Genomic DNA, 23,070 nt, shown 5'->3' with positions numbered 1-23,070 from the left:
TTTTGCTTTCTTAGTATATAATCCTACAGATAAGAGGGTAATATAAATACTTCGGAAGATTGGGAAATTGCTGAAGAGTAGTAAGGGCAAGAAAAAAAAAAAGCCAGTCGGAAGCTGGTTATATAATGCGCGATGTGGCTAAGGAGAACGGCAAGCTATTTTTATTTTGTTTACCGTATGCTGTGCAGTAGGGACTCCTCTCCAAACTGGTTCTGTCCCCGAAGAGATTCTTAGCTTCCCTGCGAGATCCACAGGGTACAGTTAGCAACATTATAAGACCCCCATTACACCCACAGAATCAAAACTAATGCCTTAGAGTGGCATACTCCCTGCACATCCTGTCGTGCATGCACGGGAATGTGTGTATGCAAATAAGTCCTCCTTTGGCAATCTCGTAGTCACAGCTCAATGACATTTGTGTTTTATAATGCAGGGTGCTCTTAATATTTAAACATCATCGTTACATGTCGCACACAGCAGAGGGTGGTTCCTTGGTGGTTATTTTTAGGCTCAGTTAGTTACTTTTCAACACTGTTAGCTAAGCCATTTCTGTTTGGGTTTATGAGGAACCTTGCAGTTCCTAGAAGCCCCTGGTAAAGCCCACCTTGTGGTTTATTTGGTGGGCGAAGGAAGTTTGATACTTGAGTTTAGTGTGCGTGTGTGTGTGTGTGTGTGTGTGTGTGCGCGTGTGTGTGTGGAATGAAACGCATGCCTGGGGAAACCACCAGAGAGGAGGATGAGAAAAGCCTGCACATGAACTCTTGGAAAGGATTGCACCGTAACGGCCAGTGCTGTGGCATTTAATCTCCTCTGACTGCCCTCTGTGCATGCATCAGTCAGTATTTTAACAGCTCCACAGACAAATGGGCTTAAATGCCCCCTTCTACATAAAGCAGAAGTTGAAGTCTCCCCCTGAACCTCCTGCCTGCCTGTCTTTCTCCTCTTGTAGATATGGTCAGTGGTGTAGGTTTTCGGAGCACTTACTCCAACCCCATCACTCATGTAATTAGATCAGGCTGCCATGGCAACAGGCACTGTTCCTCCTCCATTCAGGTGGGTTTGTTTTGTGCCTGGACTATTCCAAGTGTTTTATGCACAGTATTTGTGCTGCCCAAGCCAGACCAGAGAGACTTCACTATTTCAATTGCGCCTTCATTGGGACGGGAGACACTGAATGAGCCTTATCCATACTCTTATAAAGGAGACCAACAAGCTGTTCTTACTGGGTGCAGTATGTAAATGCCTCTCCCAGACAGTGAAAGGAGCCCGACAATCCTGCTGGTGTTTATTGTGAACAGTTCAACAAGTATTTGGTACTTGTTAGAAACCTTTCAGAGCTGACTAAAGCAACATTTCTTTTGCCTTCTGGTGCCATTGGCCTTGCAGGCATTAACCCTTTCAAGGGCGGAAGTGCTCATTCTTTACAACCTAAGTTACCAGTAGTCATGACTGGTTTTGTAAAGGGTTTACTCAGTGGAAGTAATTTATTTGGGAAAGTTATCCCCATTGTCACATTTTAAAACTTTACAGCCGTCATAATAGCAAAAAATGGGACCGACAGTAGGCAGCCATTCTGAATGTATTGATGTGCTTCATTTGGACCTTTTGGCCATGATCTTTACTCTGTGGTAGTAAGTGAAAAGGTTTGTGTCTCAGGAAAGATCATACAGGCCTGTAGCTGGTAGACTGATAATGTGCGGTGCTTTTGCACAATAAACAACTGCTCTATTTTGGGATATAATTTAATGAGCGTTTAATAATTTAGAGAGCAGCAGTCCACTCTTTGTATTAGGGCACCACCTTATTAAACCTGTTAAGCAAAGACAAGTAATACTGTTACAAAAAGAAAAGAACATTAGCTTTGGTTGTGGAAACTCTGTGTTGCTCAGGCAATCCAAATAAAGGGAAGTATTGTAGTAACCTTGATATTTGAAAGTAAAAATAATTGAAATCACGCCTTGATTTAGTTGTGACCCTGCCACTGGTCCCCAAGCTGAATTGGTCAATCCTTTCCCTTGGGGCCAAGGGTGGGGTGTGAGGTTACCAGTTTCTAGTAGTGAGTTTCTGTGTTTGGTAACTAGATTGTGGCCTACTCAATTGCAGTGGTTAAAACGAGGAGCTACTGTTATTCCTAGGAGGTAAACAGATGGGATGCAAGAATATAAAATAAGGTACAGAAGTGTAAGTTTTACCCAACACCTTGGAGGTCCTGGATGATATTTTGGGACTTACAGAAAATCGTTTTCACTTGCCCTAAAATGTGAACATGTATTTTTGAATGCATAAATTCATGCTAAAGTAAGGATGAGAAATGTACCTGATTGGGAACTGTGAACAGTTAATATTTTTCTCTCTGGATTTCGTTTTAAGAGGGTTCGGTAAACAGAAGTGATACTTTATCAGAAATATTATAAATTGGCTTCAGGGATTCTGCATTGTCTTTTACTAGAGAAAGGTTCAAGAAAAACTCTTTAGCCCTGGGATTATACGTCCAATGCCTGTAGATGGCCCTGTGTTTCAATATACCTTCCTCAGTTGTTTGGGAGTCCTGGGAAAGGTCAGCCTGAAGAGATTATTAAAATGTTAGTGAACATAGTTCTGTGACTCCTGTTTTTGTTGTCATTACAGAGTTTAAGGACTCACATTCCTTTTGTAAAATGTGCCTTTATTTTTTTTTCCCTTCTGAAATGTCAAGTGGATTTTACTTTGGCACTTAACTTCAATGACAGTCTGATGACTAACATATTGTGACACCAGCTCCCTATGTTTCCTCATAGAAGTTAGTCAATAAATATATCTTTCTAAACTAGGTAAATGTAGGAGTGAATGTTAATTCTTTAAATTACAGTTGTTTGAAAGTAATAACATAGTTTAGGTTCTGGAGAGCTTAAATACCTGCATACATAAACTGACATAGTGCCATAAGACAGAAGATAATTGTTAGGGGTGAGAGAGATAATTTTGTTTCTGTTGCTTTATGTTTTCAGAATAATTCAATGATTTGAATGGTTGGCTTCTGTGAGAGATTTAGATATGTGCAGTTTAATTGCTTCAAAGAACAGATTTAGTACAGGTCATACTTTCAGTTATCAGAAGCGGCCCTCCTTATTTTGTTAAAAGCATTGAAAATAATAAATCATCTAAAAATCCCAATAGAGAAGTAATTTCTGTTCTAAGGCATTACATACAGGACTGCTCTTTTTTTCTTCTTAAGAATGAGGTTGGAAAGCAATAGAAATTATGCTGTTCAAATTTTAGATTCATTAAATTCAGTTTAATAAAATACTCATTCAAAAATTCTTTAAGAGAGGATATAATAATGAGTATACTGAGTGCTAGTTTTAGGGACTATTTTTAAATGTTGGCTGAAAGAGTTGTAATTAGATATATACATATATATGCTTATATATTCTATAATTTTAATATGTGCTTACAATTATAGGAGCAATAAAAAGATTTAGGTATTCCTGGGGGGTCTCTCAGTTGGTTAGCATGTTGTCCCTATATATCAAGGTTGCAGGTTTGATGCCCAGTCAGGGAACATACAAGAATCAACCAATGAGTGATAAATAAGTGGAACAACAAGTCGATGGTCCTCCTCTCTCTCTTTCTCTCCCTTCCTCTTTATCTAAAATCAATCAATAAAAATTAAAAAAAATGATTTAGCAAATAATTGTTATCTGTGAAAACAGTTCTTTAAAACCCTTTTTTTATTTCATAATTTATATATTTTTTGTCTTTTATCACTGTATATATTTTATAATCCTTATAAGTCTGAACTTTTCAAGTTAATGTACAATAAATATTTGTACTATATATTACCGTTACTAACATGCTAAAACATGTTTAGAAATGTTACAGGCAAAAAAGCAATGAGCATTATATTTTCTTTGACATGTTTGATGTTAGCAGAAATGTTTCATTGATTTTTCTATAACTTTTAATGCATCCAATTTGTGGAGTAATGAAAATGCAATGATAATTGCCATAATGTAAGCAAAAATTGTATCCTACCTGAAAATTACTGTTCAGAAAATTCATTGTAGTGTAATCAGAGGTTGAGACTTAAGGGGACAGAGGCTCTCCTGGTTGTGGTCTTTTGATTCAGGCTAAGAGGAACTCTTTTTTTTTCTTCTTCTTCTTCTTAGGTGCTCTTTAACATGACATGTTTTGAGGGAGTCATTTAGCAGAAGTTTTTAATAATAATTGACACTGCTGCTGACCCAGAAGCATTTATGCTTCTAGCATTCAATGAAAGTGTATTTTTTTTGTCACTGTATATGGTAGTTTTTCTTTTATTGCACCCTGAGCTTAGGCCTACTCTTTCCGAAGTATTTATAGTATCTCCCGTGTTTACATTACTTACCTATTATCTCCTCTTTATTGACCAACGCATAAATATTATTTAGGCCATCTTTCTTACTAATCTCCCACTATTAGTGGTATTGTGTTAGGTTGCTCTGCTTTTAAAATATTAAATATTCCATGCTTAGTATATATATTGTATAAAATAGTTAATAGGTTATTTTCTTTTATATTGCTTGTATTACTTTACTATGCACCCATTCATTCTTGCTCTTGTGTATTCTTGTGTTTCTTTCCTTTAAAAGAATACAGCAAGTTATGTTAACTTTCTTAATTACTTTAACTGATGTAGCAATACAAATAATACAAATATTTTTTAAATAAGTAGGCATACCAATGAGAAAGTAAATTAATATTTTACAGCATTTGCATCATGTTTGGCTGTTCTCTGCACTTCAGCAGAATAGGAGGAGACTGTAATTTGGACTCTATAAAACCTTATCTGTCCAGTGATATGTAAATGGGGTTGTGTGCACACACATTGATATATACAGGCAAACACCCTCACAATTGTTAGCTCAGAAAGCAAGTGCTGCCTGCGAGTCTGCAGTACCTACACCTTGTTCGAAAGTGATTATTCAGTGTTCTGATGCTTCATTTGATGTTACTAGATCAAATCAAGACTCCTCCCCTTAAAACAATTACTGTATAAGAGTAAATAGGATTTTGTGAGCATCTACTTAATTTGGCCACTATTTACATTTGTAACCCAACAAGCGTTTTAGTAGAGGGATAGTGTCTTCAAAGACGTTTTAGTCTGGTACAGTTTACCTTCTTTTTCTGTACTCACAGATTACACCTGGTTAAAACCAAGGCCTGGAAATGGAACTTCTTTTGATTATAAGTCCCCGGCATGCAATAATAGATGCTTAAATAAATACTTGGTGAATGGATTAGTTAGAAGTAAGAATATTTTGGCTACTATTCATTACTTTGAAAAGTGTTGGAAAGCTACTGAAATTATTTTCCTTTCCAGCTGGGTTGTGCTCTTAAAAATAGTGAGTGTGTATGGATGAAAATAATCATGACTACTGAGATGTGTTGCCATGTACCCAAGGATAATTGGCTCACTACCTGTTTACAGCTTATTAACATTGGAGATCATATTCATAGCTCCAGAATAGTTTCTTTCTGACTCCCAATATAATCCTGGGCTTTCTCCTTCCTACTGTTACCTGGCATGGGCTTAGGAAGCCCAAACTAAATTTAAAATCAGCCTAAACAAATGTGCAGATCAGTTCCAGTAATCAAAGACTGGAAATCAGTCCAGCGATGACTAGTTTGGGAATACTTAATAATAACTGTGCTACTGATTCTGTAATGTGGAATTACCAGTATCTAAACATATTATCTTAATAGATGGTGCTGGAAACTGTTAGCAGATCAAGTCCTCAACTTCTTCCATTTCTATGCATAGGTCTTTACCTCACAAAAACTACAAGCACCAAGCTCCCTGATGGAAAGGTATATGGAAGATTCATTCATCCCCTTTTTCATTCATCCATTCACACATTCATTATACATAAGAAAATTTTTACTTTACCATGTGCAAGGCATTATGGAAAAAGGAAAATGAAATAGACATACATTTAATAATGAAATGCTTTAAAGTTTAGTGGAAAGTCTAGTGACTATGTGTATTCTTTTAAAATTTTTTTCTGCCTGTGTTACATTCTTCTATCCCATTAGATTGGTATGCTAATAACTGTGCTTTTTTTTTATGATTGTCCCTTATGTTGCATGTTGATAGTAATATATGCCACATTAAAATTAGACTTTGGCTCAACTATTATTCAATCCATATTCATTGTCACCTGATATTGTTGTGATTACCAGCATGTGTTGATCAGATGATTGGTTAGAATCATTAGAGAAAAGAATGACAGTAGTTGGCTCAAATGGGGAGACCGAGCTCTTGATTTGATTGAGGGGATGACCTTTTTGTGTGTTGGCCTCCCTCCGAGGCCCCGTTGAGTAAAACCAGACCTGCCTTTTGAGCTGGCTGGTGTATGTGTGATTCTCCTGAAATAAAATGCAAAATTTGGTGTTCTTAAGAGCGAAGATTTCAGTGGATTGACACTTAAGTGGAATTACTTTTTAAAACAATCCGTTCTGTTTTTCATTTTGATTTCCTCTTCTGCGCTTCCTGGACCATTGCAGGAGCACCGTGCAGCAAGTCACCAAGGTGGTCCATTCAAACTGCAGACTCGTTTGTCATCCTTGTACAGCAGTCTCCTCCACAGCCGCTACAGAGAAGTGCGCCACATATCAGGTGAGAGTTTTGTGATGCTTGCTAGTTCCCATCTGAAGATAAAGTCTGGTCTGGAAAAATCACCTACTAGCTATCCATTAGCACTTTGTGGACTGTCTAATATAATTGTCTTTGCAAACATATTGTGTTGGAAATAGATTGCCAACAGAGTTTTTATAAAAGTTGGGTTAAAGTATCTCTCTGTTTGGTTTCATTTTATTTGGCTAATGAAGAAGTTAACATTTGATTTTGTGATGATGGACCATTGTGTGTTGGGCTTGAGCCTGATCATTTTAGTTGTCACTTGTACTTAATGCAATGAGAATGCACAGTTTTCATGGTTTAGTTTTTTGTTGAAGAGTGCCACATGTGCAAGAGGCCTCTTTGTTCAATAGCAACCAGTATTTGTTGAATCTTGAATTTCTCTGTCTCTGTCTGGATTTTACAACTTCCTGATTTCCTCACGTACAGTAAATTTTTCTGGTGTGGAAAGTCATGCAGACACCGGGTGTATGCAGGGTTGATGACTCATGCTTCTCTGTTGAAGAGAGGACAAGAGAATACTGCCTAAAGGGAGTCAGGAGAGATGGAAGTTAGGCACAAGTTGGGGCACAAAGGGTTTGGGAACACTGGTGTACGCAACCAAAGGCAATTGTGAAATAGATTCCCTGTTTCTATTTGCCTTGGGAGCAGTCCTGCTGGAAGCTGTGGAAATAGACTAGTTCAGAGGTTCCTAAGCCTGACTGGGCAACAGAATCACCTGGGAGCTTAAAAAAATAGAATTTGGAACTCAACCCTAGGCCTATTGAATCGAAATGAACCGTCATGGTCTCTTGGAATCAGACTGAGGCTCCTCAGGCTTGGGAACAGCTGGGATGGGTGGACTCCAGGCAGCTCTTCCTGAGAACTGTTCTACTTCCTTCCTTGGTGAGATGCAAAGTCTACCTTCCATCAAGCTTCCATAAAAATATGGATTTTCAACTAATTTGTTACAAGATGGACATTTGCTTTACCAAAAGTTTCATCTTGAAAATAATTCTTCAGCTTTCTTTAAATAAATAACTCCCTCTCTTTATCTAAGATCCAGCTTGTAAGTTACATGTAAATTCTGTGGCATCTGAGGTAAGAGCATGGGGCTCTGGGACCAGCCTGTCTGGCTTTACATCTAGAGCAGCCACTGTGACCTTGGGCCATTCTATAGCCTTTTGATGCCTCAGTGTCTTTGTCTTAAAAATGGAGTTAATATTAGAACTTTATCCTAGGGCTGCTGTGAGGATGGAGTGAAACAATATACATATATAGGGTAGGATAATGCCTGGCATATATGGTTTATGATCCATGAGCATCAAGTAACTTATGTCTTGACAGGGTAATTCTAATATTCTTGTATTGTGATGGTTGCTCCTGGACCATATATGATCAGGAGCAAGTAAACATACCTATACCTTGATCTTTGGACCAACCCTGTAGCTCTGCACAACAAATGAGACTTATCTGTTTTTCTGAATTTTGTGTTCATCCAACTCTCTTACTGGGATAGGATTCTCATGTATTGTTTTTATATTGTTGTAAGATGAACTGATGAGTTGTATGCACATGATAAGTTATTTGTGATTTGAGTAAAAACAAGCAAAACCTTGAGTGACTGAAGTACTATGTCCCAGAAAGGATAGTCAGAGAAGTCTGTTGGGAGGGGAGCAGAGGAGGGAGGAAGTTATCACATTATATCCTTGTAGAGTTTGGAACTGGGTACTTGACATTTTATTGGCTGTGGATTAGGGAGATGGTCTGTGAAAGGAAATAGGATCACCCTGCAGTTACATGCAAAGGTAAGCTGCTTTTGTTGTTGTTAATCCTCACCCAAGGATATTTTTCCATTGATTTTTAGAGAGAGTAGAAGGGAGGGGGAGAAACAGAGAAACATCCTTTGGTTGCCTCTGCATGCACCCAGACCAGGGTGGGGGATGAGCCTGTAACTGAGGTATGTGCCCTTGACCGGAATTGAACTCGGGACCCTTCAGTCTGGGGGTTAATGCTCTATCCACTGAGCCAAACCGGGTAGGGCCAAAGATAAACTTCTTAAGGTCTCTGTCACCTGAATAAAAAATGGTGACATGCCTCACTGTTACTTTATCTCTTAGGAATGTTAACCATTTTTACAATTATATGCTAGGCAGAAAATCCTCACATTTAAACTTTTTAAGGAAGTAGTTTAATTGAATATGTGGTTAATACATGTGCAATTTTAAAAAAACTTGTGGTGTTTAAAATAATTTTATTGTGAAAATTCAGGCATCAGAAAGTCATATCTCTTGGCCAATATGTGCAAACTTATTGAGATGATACTGAAGTTTTTACATTATATTAAGCAAGTCTACCAGTAAGTGTCTTACAAATATTTGTATTGTATTACTGACAAAGTAGTGCAGAGTCACCTTGAATTCCAAGCAACTGACATTTTCAGCGATTGCATTTAAAGTAAGCTAATAAAGCATTATTTAAACATTTTGCATAAATAATGTCCTCACAATTGATGGCTAAATGTGGGCAGGGAAATCATGTCATTCATGTTGTATTCTGTTATATTCATTAAAGTTTTTCTAAAAACCTAAATTATAATATCCCTGGTTCTAGTTATTTTGCAAATAAGATATGGTTATAGGAAAGTTCTGGCATAACTTGTTCACAGGCACTTTCTCTATTAAGAAATGATTCATTCATGTATTCATTGTGTATTTTTTTAAACTACTACACGGTGCTGTGGGTATGAAAGTGAGTAACAACCACCCAAAAGAGGCTATACTCTATGTGTTCTTTGTGGTCAGGTAGGTGAAAGAAGAAATGCTTGGAAAAAACTAAGACAAAGCAGAATGGGGTGGTTGTACTTCCTGGGGTACGTTCTAACACAGAAGGAATTCAGAAGAATGATGCTGAGTAGGATGACGAGGAAAGACTGAGGAGGAGGGATCATCTGAGTTCAGCTCTGACGGCTGGTTAGCATTTCTGTGGGTAGAGATGGATAGAGCTGGAGGAAGACCATTGAAGTGGCTGGGATATGACAGGGAGTGCATGGTGTGTAACTGACAAGGCCCCTTTGGCTGAAGCACAGGTGCTGGTGGACATCTGAGTTGCTGGAGCCCAGCAGACAGTACAGGGTGTGGGAATAAAATTGCTGACAGGTCAGGTCTGGAGATAAATTTGGAGGAGTCATTGGCATGAAAGTGATCTTGGAGATTGGGCTTTGGGTTTTGTGTGTGGCAGAAGGTTTGACAGGCAGAAGGGGATGACTGTACCTCAGAGGTGACATCAGCTGGTGCAGAATACAGAGAGAGAAGGCAAGAGGCCTGGAAGAGAAGCTGGAATGTTGGAGTGGCACAGCCTTTGTATGCTTCCTCTTTAAGACCTGGGGTGGAGGGTGGGTGGGTGGAGAAGTGGGGATGATGCATGGATGGGTAATGGGGGGTCTGCCCTGGAAGCTCAGGCACTTTGGAGTCTCAGCCCAATGAAATCTTGTTGAAACCTTTATTCCTTTAAGACATTTAAAAAAGAAAGGAACATGAGCTAATTTTAGCTAAACCTAATACGTGTGTGTATGAAAACGAATGTTGCTTTTGAAATTCCGTGCATGCATTATCTGTTGTCATTTAAACAAACCATCCTTCTGTTTTCCTCTAAACAGTTATATTAAGAAGCTTTTCAGTGAGGCCCTGTACATAGTAACAACAATTCCAGCATTTCCTTTGATCTTTCCCACTGTTGATTTATTCATTTCACGTGATGTGCGTAAATCACATTGTGCCACCTACTTGACTCTGGAGCAATTGTTCATTTTTGTGGCAATTCATTTACTGTACTTAGATAAATCACATTAATATGGATGTGTTTTATAACTTTGGAGGCTTTTCCGAAGGCTTTCTATGGACTCTTTTTAAATGTCACACGCGCGCGCGCACACACACACACACACACACAGCACAGCTTCCTGAAGTTTGGCTTCCCATTTATATTTATAGGGGGGGGAAAAGTAGGATTAGTGAGCCTTGACTTTGGAGTGGGTGAAAACTACTTGGCTCAAAATGACGGGGAAAGCTGGAAATTACCTGGTTACACTCCTGTTAGTGGGCAGTCTCTTTTAATATTGTTAAAGAAAATTTGAAGATTATTTGTTTTGTTTTGTTTTTTACATTAGTTTTAGATGGGCTGTTTGTATTCCCCTAAAGCGCTCAGAATGAGGCAATGACTTACTTACCTTTCACAAAAGACAGGAAAGTTAGGATGGGGGTGAGAGGAACGGAAAACACAACTCCAGGGCAGGTCACTCTGCAGATATTTAATAAGCACCTACTGTGTGAGAAGCTTTATGCCAGTTGGGCCCTAAAAGAAATTTAGAGATGATCAGTAGTTCTCACTTACTGTGTATTAACTCATTTATTCCTCATTGTGGTCTTCTGAGATAGACACTATTATTATCTCCAATTCACGGATGGGGAAACTGAGGCACAGAGACAATAAGTGACTTGGTCAAGGTTGACCAGCTCTAGTGGTAGCATCTTTACTGCTGCCATGCATTGTCTCTCAAGGCCTAAGCCCGGTCCATAAGGAGCTTACAGTTGAGCCCAGAAGGCAAGGCATGTCCAGGAGTAATATTTAAACAATTACAACAGAAAAACAGCATACTCTCAGAGGCCAGGATCAGGGAAGGGCTCATGGGCAATGAGCCTTCTCTTTTAATGCTTGCCTGTCCATTCCGAGCCGCGTATGGGCTGTCTTTGTGGTGTTTTCTTTCACTCTTTCTCATATTCCTACACATTTTCAATAATTATTAATTGCAGAAAATGATGACAGTGGCAATATGCTTATCTGTGTTTGGGCTCTAAATGTTGTTTGGCATCAAGAGTCCCTGTGAGACGATGAACTTTTGACTCTTCAAAGAACTTCACTGGGTCATTGCTCAGCTTGCAAGATTTGGCAGATAGGAACTATTTATCTCTCCAGTTTGATAGGCAGTGGGGTGGTGCTAAGTGCAAGCTTTAAGAACAAAACGTGCGTGAAAAGAGGTCACCCTTTAGTGGGGGTGGCTGTCAGGCAGCTCAGATCTGCTATACCCCTTGTCCCACCCCTCTCAGACTCTCATTTTTTCTCCTTCACTAGACCAGCGGATGAACCTTAACCGACTCATGTCAGGAGGATAAAGAGAGATCACTTTGCTCTTAGCCTGCTTAGAGAAGGCCAGTTTGTCTTTCTTATGTTGAATGAAATTTATCAAAGATTTTTTAAAAAAATGTCTTTAGAGCAACGTCTCTCGCTTTGTAGATACACAGAACAGAAGAGGACTTGGGATTTTCTCTCCGTGCCCTAGCCTGGAAGCCCCAGCCTCCATCCCAGCTGTAATCATATGTGATGCATTTTTATTTACAGATTAGGAGGCTCTGACTGTGGCATATGACTAACCGGGAAGCTCCTCCCTACAACAGTTGTATGTCATCTGCTTCAGAGAACTAATTGCTTGGCAATTCCCCTTTGGTAATTCCCTCTTTATTTTCTGATGAGTTACTTAACAGTGATGGGCTTGTTGAACAGTGTTGAGTTTAATGTGTGCTCCAGAAACTCCTGTAGGCCTGGGGACGGGGAGAGAGTATATGGTTTTTCAAATTCTGTTTAGCTTTACTGAGGGAACACTGAAACCATTATATGACCTGTTAATATTTCACTCAATACTAGGTTAAACACTGAGCCATTTTGCAAAAGAAATCAAAACCAGGCTTCTTTTTTAAATGTGCCCCTGTGCATTTGAAAATTGTTAAAAAGGAATTTAATATTTATAGAATGTTTAATGCTCATTTTAAAATGTGATTTAGAATGGAGTAGCTCTCCAGTATTCCAGTCTACTGCAGAGTGAGCGTGGTGTGCTGGGGGGCAGCTGGACTGGGGTTGGACACTGAGTTTCTGTTTCCTGCTGTGCTCACGCCACCTTGCTGGGCCTCAGTTTCCCCATCTACAAAATAAAAGCTAGTTGGGAGAAATGATCTTCCAGGCTCCTTTTATCTTAACACTGTGCAGCTCCATGAATAGATTTTATTGTAATTCTTCCTGGCTCCCCCAAGACCTTTGCTCTGTCAAACATCATTTGCTGTTGTTTGACTTTGTTAGGTCTTGTATTTAATTATAATTTACATTTTAGCTATTATTGTGTCATTATTTATAGACTAAGTCTTAAGTGGTGCCTAAAATCATTTATCACCCAATCTATATTAGTTTCATACCGTAATCCTTCTCTGTTCCTTTTTACTGTTGTTGCTACCATTGCCCCAAACAACATCTATTTCTGGAGCGAGGATGCATTATAATTGGAAGGAATCTTTCAGCTAATTGTGGAGTAATTTTTTGCAAGGAGAGTGCAGAACCTCTGCCCTTCTTTGTAGCAGTATCAAGGGTGATATCCTGCTTTTCATTGGCAAGTAGAAATCCTTTTTAACGTCATTTGATTTACCTGCAGGTGCAGCTTTGAGTGTCAAGGTAATTTCTTTTTTCTTCTGCATCAATTTTTGCAATTAGTGTGGGCAGCATTACCTTGTCTTATTGCTTAATTTATAAGCAGTCTGTACTGATATCTCTTGGTTCATTGCAATTTGGATAGCTTTTTAGGCAGCTAGTGTAAATACAAGCAGTGACATTTTAAGAGTGGTTCATTTTGTTTGTTTCATAGGCAGAGAGAAAGGGGAGAGGTGGTATTCATGGTGGTTAAACTGAGGGCTCTGATAATGGGGAGATGGAGGTTAGAATTCTGGCCCTGGCTCCTGAGTTGTGTGACTCAAGCTACATTTCTTAAATCTGTGATCCTCAATTTCCTCATCTGTAAAATGAGGATGATGACATCTATCCTACTGGATTGTATGAGGGATCAAATGAGCATCCATATATGTATTGTATATAGTCGGATCTCAATACATAATTCTAAAAATTGAAAGTCAAAAAGGGAGAGATGACATAGCACTTAAGAGCTGGAAATAAATTTAAAAAAAAAACAAGAACAAAGGAAAGAACTGTGCTTTGGGGTTATTCCAGGTACGAGGAGCCCATCAGAGCCTGTCCTGGGCAGGGTTTGAATCCCAAATGGACCTTTGAAACTTGGGAAAGCCTAGACACCCTGTGCTGATCTGGCCGTGACCTTCTCCGCAGGTCGATCTGCTCCACCGAAGAGGTTGTTCACTACTACATGATTGCTAGAAGTATTACATGTTAAACATCTGTTGCCTATACATTACAGCAATAAAAGGAAGGCAATAAAAGCAAAACTTCCCTTTGATTCTGCCATCCCCGTCCATAAATCATGTTCACTTTTATGTGTTGTCTTCTGGTTCTTGACGACTTAACACGTATCTTTTTCCTGTTTCGCCTTTTCCACTTAGCATAAACATTCTCATTTGCAGCCTAGACCTTACAGTTATCATTTGCAAGGATTATATAATATTTTGTTAAGTTGTTTTATGTTAATTTAAGTTTTGTATTATTTGTGGACGTTTGAGTTGTTTCTAATTGTTTACTATTATGAAGCTTCTTTGAACATCTTCATACACTTTAGTATTGACCTGAGACACAATTACATAAGAAGGCTGTTACTACGATAGAGGGGCCTTGCCCTGAATTGCTTTCTAGAAGGCTGGTACCAATTTACATTGTTACAAATGACAAATGAATGTGTCTTACTCAACCTGATTAATTGTGGGACTTACTATTATTGGCTAATTGAATAGGCTTCTTGGTTTTAAAATTTGCATTCCTTTGATTCCTCTCCAAGATAGAACATTTCCATCTATGTTTATTTACTACCTTCCTCTTACACAATTAGCAAATGGGAGTCTTGATATTATCATCTATGTATATGAGTTCTTGATGAGTTCCAGATATTTCTTAAAGTCGTATTTACTGCAGGTATTTCCCTAGTCTGATTTTCTTTTATTTTTTATAATTTCTTTTTTTTTTTTTTATGGGATTGTATCCAGGGCCAACCTGGAAGGAAGACAGAAAATTGGGCAACTCATGCCCTGCACTAGGCCGGCCTACAGCTCGGCTTTGCTGAGAATGGTTCTCATTCTCATCTGCCCACTGCTCCCCTTTGGAACTGGACCCCCTGGAAAGCCTAGTGCTTTCTGTTGCCAGGGGCCCCCTTTCCTCCTCCCCTCCCACCCGCTCTTCACTCCTTCTCCTTAACCTTTACCCACCCTGGGCTAGTTTCCTAGCTGTCCAGGCCTCTGCCTGCCTTTGGGGTTCTCTGCCCTCTGCTACTGACCCATGTTTTTCTCAGGAAGCCAGGCCCCGGGATGTGCTGGGAGCCTGGAAGCCTCCCTCACTTAGGCCCTGGAGAGATCAGTCCGGAGTTTCATGCTGGTGGAGTCGGATGGTTATCCAGGGGTCCTCAGCTGGGGTCTTCACACCTTCCACTCATTTAGTCCCCAGACCACCCTGCTGAGCGTGGGCTCCTTGGGTGTGACTGTCACCCATGCTACACTGGAGGGGACGCTGCTGCCCTGCTTCCTTCCTGCTGTGGCTGCTCCTGAAAGAGCCTTTGGGTGGGACGTTGGGGGCAGTTTCCTAGGCACTGAGCTTTGAAGAAGTGTGGTCTCAAGGCCTTAACTTGGGCTTGTGGCTTAGCTGGGCTGGGTGGTTGGTATGTGCTGTTCCTCCTAAATGATCTTTCTAGATGTTCCGGTCCAACTCATTTTCCTTCAGGAAGCCTAAATGAACATTTCTTACTATTAAACAGCTGTTTGAATCTCTGGTTTGCTTCACCCCCTCTCCCCCGATTTTTCATGGCCCTCGGCATAAAGCCCAGAATCCTTAACCTTGCTCAATAGGTTTGGGGACTTTGTTTTCTCATCTGTTACTCCTTATTCAGTCATATTCCATCTATTAATAGAGCCCATGACTTAAGAAATTGTATTTGGAACCAGGATCTGCCCAGTGGTCCACAGTGGTGGAAAAAGCTGTGGCATCTATTTGTTGGAGCAGATTTGTGCATCACAACAATGAACGATACTGGGGATAAATCTGTGTTAGAAGGCTGTGCTAAGGAGGAAAAAAGGTCCAATGCTCAGTGATATTTAAATTTTATAATACTGCACTTACAACCACACAGAACTCTATTATTATTAAAATTCAGTGCAGGAAAAAGTTGCTTGGTGTTTGAATGTCTAAGACTGTGTTTCTTCTTATTGAAAAAGTTCCTGCCCTGGCCGGTGTGGCTCAGTTCATCGGTCCAGTGCACCAGAAGGTCTCCAGTTTGATTCCTGGTCAGGGCTCATGCCCATTTTGCAGGCTGGATCCCCAGTAGGGAGTGTGCAGGAGGCAGCTGATAGATGTTTCTCTTTCACATTGATGTTTCTCTCTCTAAAAATCAATAAAAACATATTTTTTTAAGAAGGAAAAAAACTCCTATTGAATTTAGGTTTCATGAAAATTCTTAGAAACAAAGCTATCATTTTGAATGAATGAGTTTGAGGTTGACCTCCCTCACATTTGTTCTTTGGCCTGGATCAGTCTCCCTTAGCACTCTTGTGATTCGCTCTTAAGTTCAGGTGAAAGTTCCCTCTGAGATCACTCTCCCAAAGAGATCATTTTATCTGGAAGAGACTAGTAGTTCTGGAGTCCTGAGCAAGATTGGGCAAGTTGAGGTAAAACACCACATGGACAGGGGAAACATTTCGAGGGGACAAGGGAACCCTGCACCCCTTTGTGCATAACCCCACCCATGAGGGATGAGACCGATGGGCTGGAGGGCAGTCTGACCATGGTGTCTGCCCCTCTGAGTAAGCTGGCCATGTGGCCATTCCCCTCCTCTTTCTTGCATATGAGTTCATCTAGAAGTTGCCTGTTGGTAAGCGAGGATACCTTTTCCAGGTAGAGGGTATTAATGTGGTGACTATATGCTTTCTGAGAGAGGTTTTAACAAGTATGAAAAAGGGAGCCTGACATTAGAAACTGAGGCCTGGACCCTTTGTCTGCAGCCGTGTCCTGGTGGGAAGTGCCCCAAAGTCCTTTCTGCCTAGCTCTGGTCTAGCAAGTTCCTGGTGTGGGCAGAAAGGACTCGGAATTAATTTTGTTTTGATTACGCTTCCCTTTTCGGGGCTCCATTTCCACGGCTCCATTTCCACTTCACCCCTGGAGCTGCCTCGGTCACTGATGCTCAGACCACTGAGAAAGATGACCCTCAAGTTGTAGGTTTTGGGGGAGACAGCCTTTATATAAGGAGCTGGGAAAAGAATGTTTGCCTCTGGCCGCTGCCTCTGGTACCTGACTTGACACTATTCATAGGATTAACAGGTGTTTTCTTTTTCTTTCTCATGGAGGAAATCTTTTTGGAAAAATATGGTGATAACATCTAAGCTCACATTTTGGTGTTTTATCTTGGCTTTCCTGTTCTGTGGAAGCCTCTGTAACCCTCTGTGCCTTTCTCTACTCTTCAGAAGGAACTGGTCGTCTTTTTCATCCATCTCAGTTCTATCTAATGAACAGTACTGTTTTTACCATCTGTGTAAACAGATGCGAAAGGCGGGTAGATTACTTTTCAGTTTGCCCCCTCCCAGCAAGCCTTAGATCCATTTCCGTCATCCTGAAGGTGAGACTAGGCCAATGTATGTAAGAAGTAACACTGAAATGAAGATAAATATTTTTGCATGTGACCTTGAAACATGGGTTTTACAGTAGTATGTGATCTTCTCCAAGCAAAATTCTATAAATCACAGTTCATATCATCCTTAAGTCCTGGAGAGAGGGTTGTATCAAGGGAAATGAACAAACGCTAGCTGTTTGCTATTTTGTTGTGCAGAGAACATTCGATGACTTGACTAATCTCAGAGTTTCTATCTCTAAATGGTATGTACTTTTGACTCTTTGCCCTGAAGTCTCAGGAAATGATTTCTTTAAAGACATTTTTTTTAACTTTCCCATTTTAAATGTTCAGGGTCTTCAAAGACTTCACCTGTCTTTTCCTGTTTCTCTGTAGGACTAGTCAAAACTGCCCTTTCTTGCAGTCTGAGCCTCTGATCTAGTAAATACAGCCTTCAAACCACCATCATTAGACCCTGTGCAGTGGCTGGTGTGTTGTGGGACAACCTCCACCGATAACGGCACATCACAGAGGTCAGAGAGCCCTGATAAGCCATTTCACTGAGGAGTCATGACTCCTGAGAAGACTGTACTTTTCATTTTCTGAAACCCAAGAGGTTGACCAACCTGCTGGGTTCTGGTGCCTTGAGCACATGGAGCCTGTGCTGTGACCCCAGCTTTATGACCTGCAGTTCAGCTCCCCTCTCCATCACCTGGGCAGCCAAGACACGGCAAGAGTTATGCAGTTGTGTCTCTGAAACTGTAGACTGAAAAGACATAACTTTGCTTAATTAAATTGGCCCACTGGAGCAATTTTGAGATGGAGCCTGAAAGGTGAAGAAGTGCACTAGTACTGTACTCCTTAGTTACCCCTTGAGACTTTTCATTATACATATTTAGACAGTAGATGTTTTTGTAGTGCCTAAGCCTAAACTTGATGGATGGGTAGAGAATGTTTTCCCTTTTGCTGCCACTACACCTTTAGTGTTGAGCTGCTAGAACTAGATTTCCTTTAATGCACCAGTGTCAGCCAGGTTAAAAAAAAAAAAAAAAAAAAAAGGGAAATCAAATTGATCTTGTATGTGGAATCTTGGAATCTGATGCCATCTTCTCTGAGAAGTCCTTTCCCATGTGGATCTTTTTTATATCTGTAGGTCCCTATTGTCTTTCTGTTGGATGTTACAGAAGAGGGTAGTGGAAGCCCACCTAGCTGCCTGTTAATCAGATTTATGCCCGCTGAGCTGAAGGAGCCAGTGCAGGACACTGAGTAGCTCCCATGATGAGTATCTACTATCCTACAACATCTAGCAATTAATCTCTTACATAAAAGGCCCGTGACCGTCACGCCATCAAGACCAAACAAGCAGCGCCTCTCGTGGCGGGTGGGGCGGGGCACGAGCTACCAGCGGTGGAGAGAAGAGCTATGAGGGGCAAAGGGTGGGGCAGCGAGCTACGAGTGGTTATGGTTGGGGAGGCCAGCTGAGGCAAGCAGAAGCGAGCTACTGCGCTCGATTTCGTGCGTGCTGGGCCTCTAATCTTTTAATAAAAACAGTGTTCATCTCTTGATGCCAGAAGCATGTGTAATAATTGTTCTGAAGTCTTTTCTTTCTTTGCAGAAGCTGACGACCCTGCTGTTAGTTTCAGAAATACTTAGAATGATTCACTTTTAGACTGGACTAAATCTAGATTTTCTTCGTGGAAGCCTCTTAGTGACACTACAAATGAGACAAAGGCCATCTCTCTTTTAGGCATGTCCCCAACCCCTTCCCAGTCTCTTCACACCTTTTTCCTAGGAGTCAAGGTGCTACAGCCTGGCAGGGGGGTTTTGCTTGGTGATGGAGTAGCTAAGGATGTTTCTCTCTAACAGGTCACACAGAGTGCTGGTGGACATCTCTTCTTGCCCCAAGATCTTCATTGGAAGTCCACGGGACTTGGTGTCTTTGCCGTTCAAAGTATATATGAACTCACCAGGAGGCATAATGCGTCACCATTTTATTCTGGGCCACCCTAAAGGATGACACCCAGCTTCCGAGACCTCCTCTTGGACATCATCCCTGAGAACCAGTGTTTTAGCTCTCCCATTGTCTGGAATCTGTTTCCAACGGATTTTGAGCTGGCTCAGGCTTCGTCACTAAATGGCCAGGACAGTGTTGACTGTTCTGCTTGATCAGCTTGCTGTTACACACCTTTTGTCCCTTTCAGAGCAGCAACTCCCTCTTGGGCTCTTGTTGAGTCTTTACACAGATACGCTAGAAAACAGGCACCGATCCTTTCTTTCCATCTTGGCGTTTGCCCATAGGCACAGTCCTGGGATGACCTGGAGTAGACCCAGTGGAGGATAAATGCATCTTGCTCAGACTTGTTCAAGCTAGTTCTAGCCTGTCTCTCGCCACAGTTCTAGCTTTTAAATACTCAAGTGATTGCTTTTGGGTAGGAATGTGTGGATTGTTGGATTGGAATAATTTTCTCCCTGGATTTCTAGTGTTTACATAAGTAGTTATAAAAAATGTTCTATCACTGATTTAAATAGCAGGGCTTATTTTAAAAAGTTACAGGTGCTTGGTGATGGTACAGAATAAAAATGTAGGATTTTTTTTTTTTAATTTACAAGTTGTAACACAGCCAAAAGGTGTATATTAATATTTGTCAGGAAAGGGTCAAAACTGAAAATCTGCAACAAAGACAAACCAGAATAGAACAAGTGCAAACAGAAGCTGAAAAATATATGCCCCTTGTTGGGAGTTCAGCCCATGGAATGTTATGTAGGACAAAAGGAATGGAAGAGATATTTCAGTAACATTTTGTTCTCTGTCAAAAACCTTCTGAAATATAAATCTGCTGTGTATTGGAGAATGGATACAGCAATTGATTCAAGTTGAATAGCTTTCATTTAACTAGAATATCCCACAGAAAGCAGTTCTTGTTCTGACAACCATATTTTTGCTTTCTTTGACTTAAGGAAAATTGAATTCATGTTTACATATCTTATGAGATTGTTTTATGGACAAAGACACAGAGTCAAATCCCATCCCAGCACAGTGGCTATTGTTACAGCGAATAGAAACATTTCTAAATGAAATAAAAACATTTCTAAGCCATGGCCTGTGGCCCATAGTAATAATTCCAGGTTGGTATTATGAAACCAACTATAAATAATTCAGACATAAATGTGCCTTTAAAACATTATGTTTGCTTTTTAAAGCGTATGTTCTCTTGCAAACACACATACCCATACATATACCTCACCTATTTGCATAGTAGAGAAGGAAGAATATGATTATGTACAATAGGAGTCTACTTAATTTTGGATTTTCTGGAATTGATCAACTTTTTCTTCTCCGTGATGGCTCCTTGGATTGTTTCCATTTGTTTCATAATTGCCCACAAATATGGGTCTGTCCTCTGCAGGCCCTACCATGTCAGTCCACCCAGTCAAAAGGTAGTGGCCAGTGTGAGTGGTTTAAGAAGCAGACTCTCATGCGAAGGGTGTTCTATTTTTATTTCTACACTTCTCAAGGAGAACTTAGGGGCTTGTTTTGTTTTTTTCAGTTCCCAGATCATTCTGGCATTGATCCGGGAGTCGTTGCAAATGTAATTTTTAGCAATAACTATGACTCCTGAAACATTTTGGCTCTCTGTAGCCTATGGTTCAGTAGGCCCTAAGGTTTTCCAGGTACACCAAGGACTTAAACTCAGAACATCTTAAAATTTTAGGGATATTGATCAAAAGAAAGCTTCTCTATGAATAAATGTCTGTCAGATTTTAGCTCCATTCTTCCTTGAAGGTTTTTAATTGGATGTCTTATACTTGATTTCCTTTGTGTGTTCATACCGATTTGCTACTTGGGTTTATTGTTCCTTTTTGAAAACAGCTTTTTTAAAAAAAATACACGGCTCTTAAAAATTTTAAATTGCTCCAACCTGCTCATTCTTTCCTTGACCATCTCTTCTGTCTTAATGCTAGACCACTGTTCCTCTTTCTTCTCTTCTAGGATTTTAATTTGCTCAGCAGTTCTGGTGTATGATTCTGAATTCTATGGTTTGAGTTTCCTGACCAACTTCTCCTTGAATATGAGTCCATTTCCTGTGTTAAAGCTTTGGCATTCCAGTCACCAATCCCAGTCAAAACTGAACCTCCCTAGTGCTAATAAGATTAGTCCTTAAATTAACATTGTTAATTTCTTCCTCTCCGTTTGTTTCTTACTCCATTGCTATTTCTCCAAGACAAAAATGTACAGTATTTGCCACTACGAACCTCATTTGGGCGTCACTTCCTGAAGATCTCCTGAATTTTTCAATGTCACTGATATACTCTGTTGCCTCAAGCTGCAGCAACCATCAACAGGTCTTTGACAAATTAGTTGTCCCTACACACGGTTTACAATATTATACTAGCTCTTTAAAAATAATTAAGCTTCTCTCGGTGTTTTTTGCCGTGGGTCAGGATTTTACTTGCTTTGCCATCCAACACAGAAGTTAATCACAAACGGGTCCTCTGAACCAAATAATTAAAAATAGAGCAAAGTTTCTGAACCAAGTGGTTGGCAGAAAAGTCTGTACTTCCATCTGTGCATGGTTAAGAAAATATTTCATGATATTTAAATAGCATCAGCTTTGCTCTCTTTTGTGTGAGAGTATATGTGTGTGACTGCGTATAAGTCATTGCTCTGAAGGTTGGTTTGACTGTTAGCTAATCTTATATTTTAAAAAAAGGCACTGGCAAGGAAACAGGAAAGCAAATCCAGGTGTTTTGTACGCACATTCTTTATTTGCCAGCTTCTGTGAAGGAGGAGTAGTTTTGCTTTTGCTTTTCTCTCTAATGAGTCTTTCTCTTAGCATGTGCCTCAGAAAATTAAAGAGCATAACATTTTGACTTTGAAATAAATGTTTGTCATTTGATTCTCCACCTTTGCTCATAACTTTTGTTCAAATAACGTTTGCTCATAACTTTCAGGATCTGTTCTTAGGTACGTGAAATGCTGGTGAATCTATTTCAATTCAGAATTAGGAGTTGCTGCTCTCTGGAAGGGGGGTTTTGGCTTGGATGACACAGCAGACTCAAAAACACTTTATGATACAGGTACAGACCTGTGAGTAACTGATTTTGAGAGAAAATTAACCCTTCAATGTGGATTTTCCTTTTTTTTTTCTCACTCATCCATATCTTATCAAATATTCTCTTTGGGCCAGTTCTGCTATGATTTGACTTCAAAAATGTATTTTTTGTTCATAAGGTTTTAATTGCTGTATAATATAAAGATTATTTCCCCCTGGTATTTTTCTATTGCAACTATCTTTATCCCTGGAAAACTCTTTACTTTTAGGTTGATTTTCTTTATCCCAGGAGAGCCATTGTATTAAATAACAACTAATGCTCAACAAATACGCTAAAGGGAGATGAGGAATTATTAAAGGGAAAAGAAAGGAAATTTTATTCCTTTAGCTCCAAAATATATTTCTCACAGTCTCCAGTTTTGTTATGCTTCTAGAAATGTAGAGTTTAGGCATATTCTTAATACTATGATAATGGAGTTAAATACAGAAATCAAGATTGGATTGACTTGTTCACATTAATTGAAATTAAGGAAGGAGTAATATCTTTAATGAATTTTATTATTAATGGAGCAGCGAGTCCTTGAGTTTAGCTAAGGTGATCAAATAAAGTCAGTGATTGTTTGATCATGTAGGCAGTTTGTCATTCATGACATTTAAAGGACCGTACACATCTTTTTGTCCATCATCCTCATTTTACATTCAACTTAACTTTGTTCACTTCTTGTAAACCTACCATGTGCAAGGCACTATGCTAGGAGGGAAAAATAAAGTTGAATAAATTGTTTATGGTTTCA

The 23,070-nt window shown here is 39.8% G+C and overlaps 1 protein-coding gene across 11 annotated transcripts in view; it reads left to right on the top strand.

Annotated features, from left to right (window-relative positions):
• Positions 1-23,070, top strand: part of ATXN1 (ataxin 1) — a 422,285-nt gene that overhangs the window by 2,685 nt on the left and 396,530 nt on the right. For 10 of the 11 annotated variants that reach the window (XM_059688693.1, XM_059688694.1, XM_059688697.1 and 7 more), the window contains one exon: positions 6,526-6,637. The gene's annotated coding sequence lies outside the window, so the exon portion shown is untranslated. Of the gene's footprint in view, positions 1-5,782; positions 5,830-6,525; positions 6,638-23,070 lie in introns of all 11 variants that reach the window. The other variant, XM_059688699.1, reaches the window with a different exon arrangement.

This window comes from Myotis daubentonii, chromosome 3 (assembly GCF_963259705.1).
Source record: "Myotis daubentonii chromosome 3, mMyoDau2.1, whole genome shotgun sequence".
NCBI lineage: Eukaryota > Metazoa > Chordata > Mammalia > Chiroptera > Vespertilionidae > Myotis > Myotis daubentonii.
Note: the sequence above shows the minus strand (reverse complement) of the source record. Positions and strands in the feature narration are given on the sequence as shown.